The following is a 12,555-nucleotide window of genomic DNA, read 5'->3' as shown; positions in this document are numbered from 1 at the left end:
AGAAGAAAACAGATTCTCTTCTAGAACCTCCAGAAAGGATGGCTACACTGCTGACATCTTAATTTTAGCTCCATAAGACCTGGGTCAGACTTCTGACCTCCAGAACTGTAAGATAATAAGTTGGTATTGTTTTAAGCCACCAAATCCAGTGATTTGTTGCAGTAGCAACAGAAAACTAATGATATTTATACAATTCCTGAAAAAAACCTTAAGAAAAAATATATTATGCTAAAGCTCATTTCTTCTCCCCCAAAATGTCAAGAAGTGTGGTTTTTCTTTTCTCCTTCATGTTATGGCCTCTCTTCTTTTTGTAAAAGAATAAAATATTCATTACAGTTGTACATCAGGTCCCCTTTAATCTGAACCCCCAGTGGCCTTCTCTGATCCAGTCCATCAACCATAATCATAATTCAACATGTATACATATCCATTTTAAAATATTAACTGTAAGTCCATAATCAATTTACAGCATTATTTTAGGTGCCTTTTTAAAATTTTTACATATAAGGTCATAGAATAAAGGGTTGTTTGACAAGAGCTGGAAAACTAAAGACACAAAAGCCACTACCAAAGATGACACATCTTCAGAAAGAAAGAGGGGGGAAGATAAGCTTCTTGTCTTCTCCCTGTCTTCAGTGTACTGTCCCCTCCTATCTCCTACCCATACCTTCGATGGGTTGAACTGACCCAGAAGCCAGTTGGCTGGAAAGTCTGAGAAATGTAGCTTGCAGGAGGAGCCTTCTGCAATGCAGAGGAGAGCATAAGTGTGGAGAATGGATCAGGCAAATGGCTGGCACATGGTTTGAGGGGTATATTCTGGATTTACAATGAAGTCCTTTAAAAAACAAACAATCTTTTGCTTTTCAGCTTTCCAGGGTGAAGAGCATATGTTTGTTTTATTGTTTGTGCCAAGGGATCTTTGAATGCTTAAAAGGAAAATCTGAAGGGAGTCTCTACCATGCAGGAGGGGACCTACTGGGCCAGGAGCCTCCCAGTTGGCAGGTCCCTTGCAGCTTGAGCCCATATTCACCATTTTGCTGCAATTGTATCTTCCAGCTTGAGTGGAAAGAAGCACTCTAGAGTGATGATGTCTGGAAAGTGGAAAAAATGAAACAAAGCAGAGTTTTCCCAGGGTTGCCAGTTGATTTCATTAAAATATCGGACCTGTATAATATTAAAATTAAAATTAAAAATTAACATTAAAAATAATCTAAAAAATTAACAAAACAGCAACCAAAGAAATATAATAAGGGAAGATTTCTGGATATAATCTAGAACATCTAATATTTTGCATTAAATATTACCCCATTTTTTATTTTTTAGGAACTTATGTTTTATACCCTTAACTATAAGAGTATCAAATAAAGAACAAGCAGAAGGTTTGTTCATTGATCAAATAATGACATGAAAAATAAAAACTACTTAGATGGTTCTAGACTTTTATAAGAAGACTAACATAAGAGGGGTTGCTGACACATTTCTTTAATGCTTTTTCCAGAGTACAGGTGCAAATCCTGAACACTGTCAGAACAAAACACCATGACTATAGGTTTGGTGAACTCTGCCTTACATAGGGTCTTCAAGTAGGGTCTTCAAATCACTGATTTGGTTACACAGAAACTGTAAACCAGCACTGTCCAAAGAAATATAATGTGAGCCATGTTTGAGAAAGTAAAAGGAAACATGTAAATTTTTAAAATACTTTTAGTGGGGCCTGGGTAGCTCAATTAATTGAGCCTCCAACTCTTGGTTTTGGCTCAGGTCATGATCTCAGGGTCATGAGATTGAGCCCTGCATCTGGCTGCGCGCTCAGTGTGGAGTGGACTTAAGATGGTCTGCTTCTCCCTGTGCCCCTCCCTTGACTCCCCACTCGCTCTCCCTCTTCCTGTGCCCCTCCCCTCCACTCTCTCAAATCTTTAAAACACTTTTAACTCACTATATCAAAAATATTTCAACATGTGGTCAATATAAAAATTAAACATTTTTGCTTCTTTTCAAATCTAATCTTTGAAATCTTATGTGTATTTTATGCTTATACCATATGTCAATTCAGATACTACATTTTTATCAGAAATACTGGATCAGTATTTAGATTTACAAAGTACAGTAGGTAAGAAAAATTCATATACTCGAGTTGTTCCAAGCATGCATAAAAATATTTTCCAATAACTAAATCAGATATGCACTTTAATTTTTTACTGAAATTAAATAAATAAATAATTCAGCTTCAAACTCACAATGGCTACATTTGCTGTGCTCAGTAGACAGCGATGGTTCACGGCTACCACACTGAACAGCAAAACACTGCCACAGCTGTTGGAACATGTGAGATTTTTCCACTTTCAAACTTTTGTATGCTGATTTTCTATGTGACCTGTTTTCTCTTTAAAATGATGAGCCTACAGCCTTTAAATGAAAAGGAACTGTTCTTGGTATTGGTGTCAATAAGGAATTGAAGGTTCAAGGAACAAAGCTCCATGTAAGAATAGGTGGATGTTGGTGGAAGCTTCAGAGAAAGGAAATCAGCCTAACTTTCCAAGATCTGTTGCAGAAAGGACGGAGGCTCCCAGGGCAGCAGAATGGTCCAGAAAAGTGATCTGTACACTTTTAGACAGGGCGGTTTGCTATAAATGACAGAAATTTGATTCAAACTGGCTTTGACAGTGAACGTTCTTTATTGGCTCAAGTAACTAAGAAGTCTGCAGGCTCTGTAATGAGAAGCTCAAGTATGGCTAAATCCAGGGCCTCAGGAGGTGCTTGGGTGGCTCAGTCAGTTAAGGGTCTTCCTTTGGATCAGGTCATGATCCCAGCGATCTGAAGCTGAGCCCCAGGCACCCTGCTCAGCAGGGAGTGTGCTTCTCCCTCTCCCTCTGAGGTTCCCTCTGCTTGTGCTCTCTGGCCATGTGCTGTCAAATAAATAAACATTTAAAAACAACACAACAACAACAACAAAAATCCAGGCACTCAAATAACATCATTAGGAATTTATTTCTTTCAGTCCCCCAGCATCAGTGCCCCCTGGGTTACTTTAAATCTCAGAGTTTCTCCAACCATGGCAAGATGGCCACCAGCTATCCCAGCTTTAACATCCCTACCAGAAAGAGCAGGCCTAAAAGCCTGAACAAAAGTCTGGATGGTGGATGCTGATTTCTCACCTAGTCCCCAGGCCTGATTGATTGTCCAGCCTTGGAGATAAAGGGTCAGACCCGCTTTTCAAATCACATTTAGATGAGGGACAGTGATTCTCCCAAGGGAAAAATCCAGTTGCTGTAGCTAGGGAAGAGAAGGGCCGTCAGGCAGGAAAAAATCCCTTTTATGTCAAATCAAAAATCTTAGCAATGAGGCTCTTTGCTTCTCCAAAATGGATTACGGTTAGAATTCATGTGGCTTCATGAAGAAGATGGCATCATCTGCCAAGTGCCTCTTCTCCTTTTGCCATTAGTCATGTGGAAATCTGTACCTTTTCCAAGCTACTCAACCTTGAAGAAGTTGTTTCAACTCACTCTGCTTTCGGGTTTCCCTCTGTGAAAGAGGATCAAGAATAGGACTTACCGGGGAGGAGGGGCAAGATGGCAGAAGAGTAGGGTCCCCAAGTCACCTGTCCCCACCAAATTACCTAGAAAACCTTCAAATCATCCTGAAAAATCTACGAATTCGGCCTGAGATTTAAAGAGACACCAGCTGGAATGCTACAGTGAGAAGAGTTCGCGCTTCTATCATGGTAGAAAGACGGGGAAAAAGAAATAAAGAAACAAAAGGCCTCCAAGGGGGAGGGGCCCCGCGAGGAGCCGGGCTGAGGCCGGGGCAGGTACCCCCAGGACAGGAGAGCCCCGACCCGGAGGAGCAGGAGCTGCACCGACCTTCCCGGGCGGAAAGGGGCTCCAGGGAGGTGGAGCAGGACCCAGGGGGGCGGGGATGCCCTCGGGCTCCGGGGACGCTAACAGACACCTGCGCCCCGGGAGAGTGCGCCGAGCTCCCTAAGGGCTGCAGCGCACACGGGGGGACCCGGAGCAGCTCGGGGGGCTCGGGGGCGGCTCCGCGGAGGGGGCTGTGGGGGGGAGCAGCTCGGGGGGGCTCGGGGGCGGCTCCGCGGAGGGGGTTGCGGGGCGGGAGCAGCTCGGGGGGCTCGGGCGGCGGCTCCGCGGAGGGGGTTGCGCGGCCCGGGGGCGCGAATCCAACAGCGCAGGCCCCGGAGCACAGGGCGCCGGGACACAGCCCAGGATCCGGCCTCCCCCGGGACAGGCAGAGGCCGGAGGGCCCAGGACAGCGAGGACGCTCCTGCCCCAGCTGAGCAGATCAGCGGCCCCGCCCTGGAGCATCCAGGCCCTGCAGACGGAGAGCTCTGGAGTTACTGCGGGGGCTGACTCCAGGGCTCCAGGGTTGGCCCCGCCACTGGGGCTGTTCCTCCTGGGGCCTCACGGGGTAAACAACCCCCACTGAGCCCTGCACCAGGCAGGGGCACAGCAGCTCCCCCAAGTGCTAACACCTGAGAATCAGCACAACAGGCCCCTCCCCCAGAAGACCAGCGAGACGGACAAGTTCCAGGGGAAGTCAAGGGACTTAAAAGTACACAGAATCAGAAGATACTCCCCCGTGTGTGTGTTTTTTGTTTTTGCTTTTTGATTTCTGTTTGCTTCCCCTCCCACCCTTTTTTTCCCCTTTCTTTCTTTTTCTTTCTCTTTCTCTTTTTTTCTTCCTTTTTTCTTTTTCTCTTTTCTTTCCTTCTTTCTCTCCTCTCTTCTTCTCCTTTTCCCCAATACAACTTGTTTTTGGCCACTCTGCACTGAGCAAAATGACTAGAAGGAAAACCTCACCTCAAAGGAAAGAATCAGAAACAGTCGTCTCTCCCACAGAGTTACAAAATCTGGATTACAATTCAATGTCAGAAAGCCAATTCAGAAGCACTATTATAAAGCTACATGTGGCTCTAGAAAAAAGCATAAAGGACTCAAGAGACTTCATGACTGCAGAATTTAGATCTAATCAGGCAGAAATTAAAAATCAACTGAATGAGATGCAATCCAAACTAGAAGTCCTAACGACGAGGGTTAACGAGGTGGAAGAACGAGTGAGTGACATAGAAGACAAGTTGATGGCAAAGAGGGAAACTGAGGAAAAAAGAGACAAACAATTAAAAGACCATGAGGATAGATTAAGGGAAATAAACGACAGCCTGAGGAAGAAAATCCTACGTTTAATTGGGGTTCCCGAGGGCGCCGAAAGGGACAGAGGTCCAGAATATGTATTTGAACAAATCATAGCTGAAAACTTTCCTAATCTGGGAAGGGAAACAGGCATCCAGATCCAGGAAATAGAGAGATTCCCCCCCCTTAAATCAATAAAAACCGTTCAACACCTCGACATTTAATAGTGAAGCTTGCAAATTCCAAAGATAAAGAGAAGATCCTTAAAGCAGCAAGAGACAAGAAATCCCTGACTTTTATGGGGAGGAGTATTAGGGTAACAGCAGACCTCTCCACAGAGACCTGGCAGGCCAGAAAGGGCTGGCAGGATATATTCAGGTTCCTAAATGAGAAAAACGTGCAACCAAGAATACTTTATCCAGCAAGGCTCTCATTCAGAATGGAAGGAGAGATAAAGAGCTTCCAGACAGGCAGGAACTGAAAGAATATGTGACCTCCAAACCAGCTCTGCAAGAAATTTTAAGGGGGACTCTTAAAATTCCCCTTTAAGAAGAAGTTCAGTGGAACAATCCGCAAAAACAAGGACCGAATAGATATCATGATGACACTAAACTCATATCTCTCAATAGTAACTCTGAACGTGAACGGGCTTAATGACCCCATCAAAAGGCGCAGGGTTTCAGACTGGATAAAAAAGCAGGACCCATCTATTTGCTGTCTACAAGAGACTCATTTTAGACAGAAGGACACCTACAGCCTGAAAATAAAAGGTTGGAGAACCATTTACCATTCGAATGGTCCTCAAAAGAAAGCAGGGGTAGCCATCCTTGTATCAGATAAACTAAAATTTACCCCGAAGACTGTAGTGAGAGATGAAGAGGGACACTATCTCATACTTAAAGGATCTATCCAACAAGAGGACTTAACAATCCTCAATATATATGCCCCAAATGTGGGAGCTTCCAAATATATCAATCAATTAATAACCAAAGTTAAGATATACTTAGATAATAATACACTTATACTTGGTGACTTCAATCTAGCACTTTCTACACTCAATCGTACACTCGATAGGTATTCTCAACATCTCCAAAGGAACGAGAGCTTTAAATGATACACTGGACCAGATGGATTTCATAGATATCTACAGAACTTTACATCCAAACTCAACTGAATACACATTCTTCTCAAGTGCACATGGAACTTTCTCCAGACCACATACTGGGTCACAAATCGGGTCTGAACCGATACCAAAAGATTGGGATCGTCCCCTGCATATTCTCAGACCATAACGCCTTGAAATTAGAACTAAATCACAACAAGAAGTTTGGAAGGACCTCAAACACATGGAGGTTAAGGACCATCCTGCTAAAAGATGAAAGGGTCAACCAGGAAATTAAGGAAGAATTAAAAAGATTCATGGAAACTAATGAGAATGAAGATACAACCGTTCAAAATCTTTGGGATGCAGCAAAAGCAGTCCTGAGGGCGAAATACATTGCAATACAAGCATCCATTCAAAAACTGGAAAGAACTCGAATACAAAAGCTAACCTTACACCAAAAGGAGCTAGAGAAAAAACAGCAAATAGATCCTACACCCAGCAGAAGAAGAGAGTTAATAAAGATTCAAGCAGAACTCAACGAAATCGAGACCAGAAGAACTGTGGAACAGATCAACAAAACCAGGAGTTGATTCTTTGAAAGAATTAATAATATAGATAAACCATTAGCCAGCCTTATTAAAAAGAAGAGAGAGAAGACTCAAATTAATAAAATCATGAATGAGAAAGGAGAGATCACTACCAACACCAAGGAAATACAAACGATTTTAAAAACATATTATGAACAGCTATACGCCAATAAATTTGGCAATCTAGAAGAAATGGACGCATTCCTGGAAAGCCACAACTACCAAAACTGGAACAGGAAGAAATAGAAAACCTGAACAGGCCAATAACAAGGGAGGAAATTGAAGCAGTCATCAAAAACCTCCCAAGACACAAAAGTCCAGGGCCAGATGGCTTCCCAGGGGAATTCTATCAAACATTTAAAGAAGAAACCATACCTATTCTACTAAAGCTGTTTGGAAAGATAGAAAGAGATGGAGTACTTCCAAATTCGTTTTATGAGGCCAGCATCATCTTAATTCCAAAACCAGACAAAGACCCCACCAAAAAGGGGATATCAGACCAATATCCCTGAGGAACATGGATGCAAAAATTCTCAACAAGATACTAGCCAATAGGATCCAACAATACATTAAGAAAATTATTCACCATGACCAAGTAGGATTTATTCCCAGGACACAAGGCTGGTTCAACACTTGTAAAACAATCAATGTGATTGATCATATCAGCAAGAGAAAAAACAAGAACCATATGATCCTCTCAATAGATGCAGAGAAAGCATTTGACAAAATACAGCATCCATTCCTGATCAAGACTCTTCGGAGTGTTGGGATAGAGGAATATTCCTCAATATCTTAAAAGCCATCTACGAAAAGCTCACAGCAAATATCATTCTCAATGGGGAAGCACTGGGAGCCTTTCCCCTAAGATCAGGAACAAGATAGGGATGTCCACTCTCACCACTGCTATTCAACATAGTACTGGAAGTCCTAGCCTCAGCAACAAAAAGACATTAAAGGCATTCAAATTGGCAAAGAAGAAGTCAAACTCTCCCTCTTCGTCGATGACATGATAATCTACATAGAAAACCCAAAAGTCTCCACCCCAAGATTGCTAGAACTCATACAGCAATTCGGTAGCGTGGCAGGATACAAAATCAATGCCCAGAAGTCAGTGGCATTTCTATACACTAACAATGAGACTGAAGAAAGAGAAATTAAGGAGTCAATCCCATTTACAATTGCACCCAAAAGCATAAGATACCTAGGAATAAACCTAACCAAAGAGGTAAAGGATCTATACCCTAAAAACTACAGAACACTTCTGAAAGAAATTGAGGAAGACACAAAGAGATGGAAAAATATTCCATGCTCATGGATTGGCAGAATTAATATTGTGAAAATGTCAATGTTACCCAGGGCAATATACACGTTTAATGCAATCCCTATCAAAATACCATGGACTTTCTTCAGAGAGTTAGAACAAATTATTTTAAGATTTGTGTGGAATCAGAAAAGACCCCGAATAGCCAGGGGAATTTTAAAAAAGAAAACCATATCTGGGGGCATCACAATGCCAGATTTCAGGTTGTACTACAAAGCTGTGGTCATCAAGACAGTGTGGTACTGGCACAAAAACAAGGACACATAGATCAATGGAACAGAATAGAGAACCCAGAAGTGGACCCTGAACTTTACGGTCAACTAATATTCGATAAAAGAGGAAAGACTATGCATTGGAAGAAAGACAGTCTCTTCAATAAATGGTGCTGGGAAAATTGGACATCCACATGCAGAAGAATGAAACTAGACCACTCTCTTGCACCATACACAAAGATAAACTCAAAATGGATGAAAGATCTAAATGTGAGACAAGATTCCATCAAAATCCTAGAGGAGAACACAGGCAACACCCTTTTTGAACTCAGCCACAGTAACTTCATGCAAGATACATCCACGAAGGCAAAAGAAACAAAAGCAAAAATGAACTAGTGGGACTTCATCCAGATAAGAAGCTTTTTCACAGCAAAGGATACAATCAACAAAACTGAAAGACAACCTACAGAATGGGAGAAGATATTTGCAAATGACATATCAGATAAAGGGCTAGTTTCCAAGATCTATAAAGAACTTATTAAACTCAACACCAAAGAAACAAACAATCCAATCATGAAATGGGCAAATGACATGAACAGAAATCTCACAGAGGAAGACATAGACATGGCCAACATGCATATGAGAAAATGCTCCGCATCACTGGCCATCAGGGAAATACGAATCAAAACCTCAGTGAGATACCACCTCACACCAGTGAGAATGGGGAAAATTAACAAGGCAGGAAACCACAAATGTTGGAGAGGATGTGGAGAAGGGGGAACCCTCTTGCAGTGTTGGTGGGAATGTGAACTGGTGCAGCCATTCTGGAAAACTGTGTGGAGGTTCCTCAAAGAGTTAAAAATAGACCTGCCCTACGACCCAGCAATTGCACTGTTGGGGATTTACCCCAAAGATACAGATGCAGTGAAACGTGGGACACCTGCACCCCGATGTTTCTAGCAGCGATGTCCACAATAGCCAAACTGTGGAAGGAGCCTCGGTGTCCATCGAAAGATGAATGGAAAAAGATGTGGTCTATGTATACAATGGAATATTCCTCAGCCATTAGAAACGACAAATACCCACCATTTGCTTCGACGTGGATGGAACTGGAGGGTATTATGCTGAGTGAAGTAAGTCAGTCGGAGAAGGACAAACATTATATGGTCTCATTCATTTGGGGAATATAAATAATAGTGAAAGGGAATAGAAGGGAAGGGAGAAGAAATGGGTAGGAAATATCAGAAAGGGAGACAGAACATGAAGACTCCTAACTCTGGGAAACGAACTAGGGGTGGTGGAAAGGGAGGAGGGCGGGGGGTAGGGTGAATGGGTGACGGGCACTGAGGGGGGCACTTGATGGGATGAGCACTGGGTGTTATTCTGTATGTTGGCAAATTGAACACCAATAAAAAATAAATTTATTATAAAAAATAAAAAAAAGAATAGGACTTACCTCATACATTTATAATAAAGATTAAAGAAGTTAATGTAAGCGAAGTGCTACCAATAGAGTCTCACAGATGACAAGTGCTGGATCATTCTTCCTCACTCCTGATCTAAATTTACACACCTAGGGTCACTTTACCAATTGGATTTACCTTCAGTAGGTCCTTGCCCATCACAGGCACATTTGCTACCAGCAAGGACACACATTCACACCCTAACTCCACCACCACTTGCCACACACAAAAAACAGTTTACCCAGAGGGGGTACGGGAACCGTCCCCATCCTTATCCCTACCCACCCCCATGTCCTTGCCCAAGTACTCTACAGTTCCTTCACAAAAAGTCTTGCTTTAGCCCCATGAGGCTTCTTTGGCCAGTGGAATACAGACAAAGTGGTAGTGTGCCAGAGTTGCAAGCCTGCACCTGATGCGGCAGCACATCTTTATTACCAACCTTGCATTCCTTGGCCAAACAACAATAAAAATGAGGCTGGACCCAAAAACCAAAAGCAGGGCAGCCCCGGTGGCTCAGTGCCGCCTTCAGCCCAGGGCGTGATCCTGGAGACCCGGGATCGAGTCCAGTCCCTGCATGGAGCCTGCTTCTTCTCCCTCTGCCTGTGTCTCTGCCTCTCTTTGTCTCTCATGAATAAATAAATAAAACCTTTAAAAAAAAAAATAAACCCCTGTGAGATGACATGCTCATATTTCAAATGAAATGCATTCCTAATGGAAATGCCTATGACTACATGACAGTTTGACTAGGCTCTGGCTCAGTCTTTATATCAGAAAGGTGCTTAGGTTCCTCAGCCTGTACTGGAGGAACTGAGATAGAAGAAAACAAGGTGGGGAGGTGGAGGGAAGCAGTTATTTTACCTTGGATCAGTTCTATCTCTGTCTTGATCTATTTGGCTTAATAAAATCCAACCCACCCACCATTCTTAGCCTGATCCAAGCAGCTTTCTCAAAATCCAGCCAGAATAAAGCACTACTTTCTCTGAATCCCTAGAGTTGTTTTGGTCTATGTGTTGCCCCTCAATTGACACATCACACTCAGCCCTGCAGGAGTCCAGTGTTTATGTCTTATCTTTACAAGGATAGTGTCTTAATGGTCCCTCCAGAATCTCTTACAGAACCTAGTAGAGTTTCTCAGAACATATTAGACCTTTAGTAACTAGTAGTAACCATGAATTAAGTAAAATAAATATAAACTTTGCTGTATAGCATACCTAGAGCATCACATCCAGGTTTATGGCTGCATCTGGAAACCTAATTAGGGATTGGCAGCAAAAATAGTTCATCTTAGGATGACTTCTACTGCAGAGGAAGCAGATGTAGAGAGAAATGAGAAAGAAAGAACAATCCAAAGTCACCTCCAAAGAGACCAGAGCCTCTGTATAATTTATTCCCTCTTGGGAGCTTTCCTATCAGACGTTCTGATGATAAAGAGTCAGCCATCTGGCATGGTTTTGCATTTTTACCCTGTTCCTTAAAATATGTGTTAGATCATTTAGACTTTTAGCTTCCACTTTAGTTGAAAAGAAGAGGCACTCTCTAAGCTGGAAAGTGCTAGAACTCATTATTAAGAAGTGGGGTGTCTTAAACTGGGTCCCCCAGAAGTGGACCTTGAAACAAAGATTTGAATCCAAATGGTTTGTGAGGTGATTCTAGGAAACACAGTAGGAGAATATGGAAATGAGGCAATGAAGGAAAAGAAGCTAATACAGGTGTGTTGATGAATGAATTATGCCCATGGGCCACTGTAACTCAGCCCTGGTGGGGAGGTCTGTGTAGAACACACCTCCAACTTGTTCCTCACGGGTAAGGAGGAGCTGGGATATTACCCACTAATTCCCATTTATTATTGGTTAAGGGCTATTTGGGGGCATTAGTACTTTGGCACTCCCAGCCTGCCTCACTCATGACTGAGCATGCTCCTGTAGCCAAGAAAATCCTTAAGCAGAGAATCTGGGGTGCTTGCAGTAAGAAGCCATTGTCATGTACAGAAATCTTGACAGTATATGGGCAGGGCACCAATAGTGTCTGCTACAAAGAAAGAAGTAGAAGATGGAGGAATAGGGACTGGGGATGAAGACCCCAGGAATGAGGAGCACTCACTTGGGGCCGAGATCTGGATAGCCAAGGTGATATGCCAGTAATAAAGGTAGGTATTGCATTGAAATACCTGGGGAAGTCTGCCACACATCTCCCATTTATCTTTAGAATGTATTAAAAATCATAAGGGTCAAAACTCACATTTATTAACCCTCATGTCCTATATTGGGGAATGACAGAGTACATTCATACAGTAGAATATTCTGGAGCTATTTAAAATTGAAACTCTATGACCTATTAAAATCCAACCCAAAGAGCTTTCAATAACAAAGAAAAAACACTTATCATTTAATGTTAAGTAATTAAAAGAAAGCAAGATCCAACATTGTATATTCAGTAGGGTTTCCAGTGTGTATAAAAAAAAAGTGCTTATTCAGTGTTGGAAGAAAATATTATTTTTTAAAAGTCTTTGAGGAGTAGATTTACAGTTATTTTCCTCTGCTTCCTTATAATTTTTTAAACTTTACATATTTTCCACAATAAACATGTATTACTTTTATAACTTGATCATAGAATTCTTGAGAAAATATTATGTTAGTCATTTCCAATAATGAAAATGATTTTGCTGATTTGGTCCATCTGAGCCTCTGCTGTTAGATTCTTTTTAGGACTGTGCTCAAGGATAC

General features: G+C 42.2%; 1 long non-coding RNA gene across 4 annotated transcripts in view; it reads right to left on the bottom strand.

The window, feature by feature from the left end:
* Nucleotides 1–373: 373 nt before the first annotated feature.
* LOC106557702 overlaps nt 374–12,555 on the bottom strand; it is a 130,446-nt gene continuing 118,264 nt past the window's right edge. For 3 of the 4 annotated variants that reach the window (XR_005377591.1, XR_005377595.1, XR_005377597.1), the window contains one exon: nt 374–1,164. This is a non-coding gene — a long non-coding RNA (uncharacterized LOC106557702). The remainder of the gene's footprint in view (nt 1,165–12,555) is intronic. The other variant, XR_005377594.1, reaches the window with a different exon arrangement.

This window comes from Canis lupus, chromosome 24, assembly GCF_011100685.1.
Source record: "Canis lupus familiaris isolate Mischka breed German Shepherd chromosome 24, alternate assembly UU_Cfam_GSD_1.0, whole genome shotgun sequence".
In the NCBI taxonomy this organism is placed as follows: Eukaryota; Metazoa; Chordata; class Mammalia; order Carnivora; family Canidae; genus Canis; species Canis lupus.
Note: the sequence above shows the minus strand (reverse complement) of the source record. Positions and strands in the feature narration are given on the sequence as shown.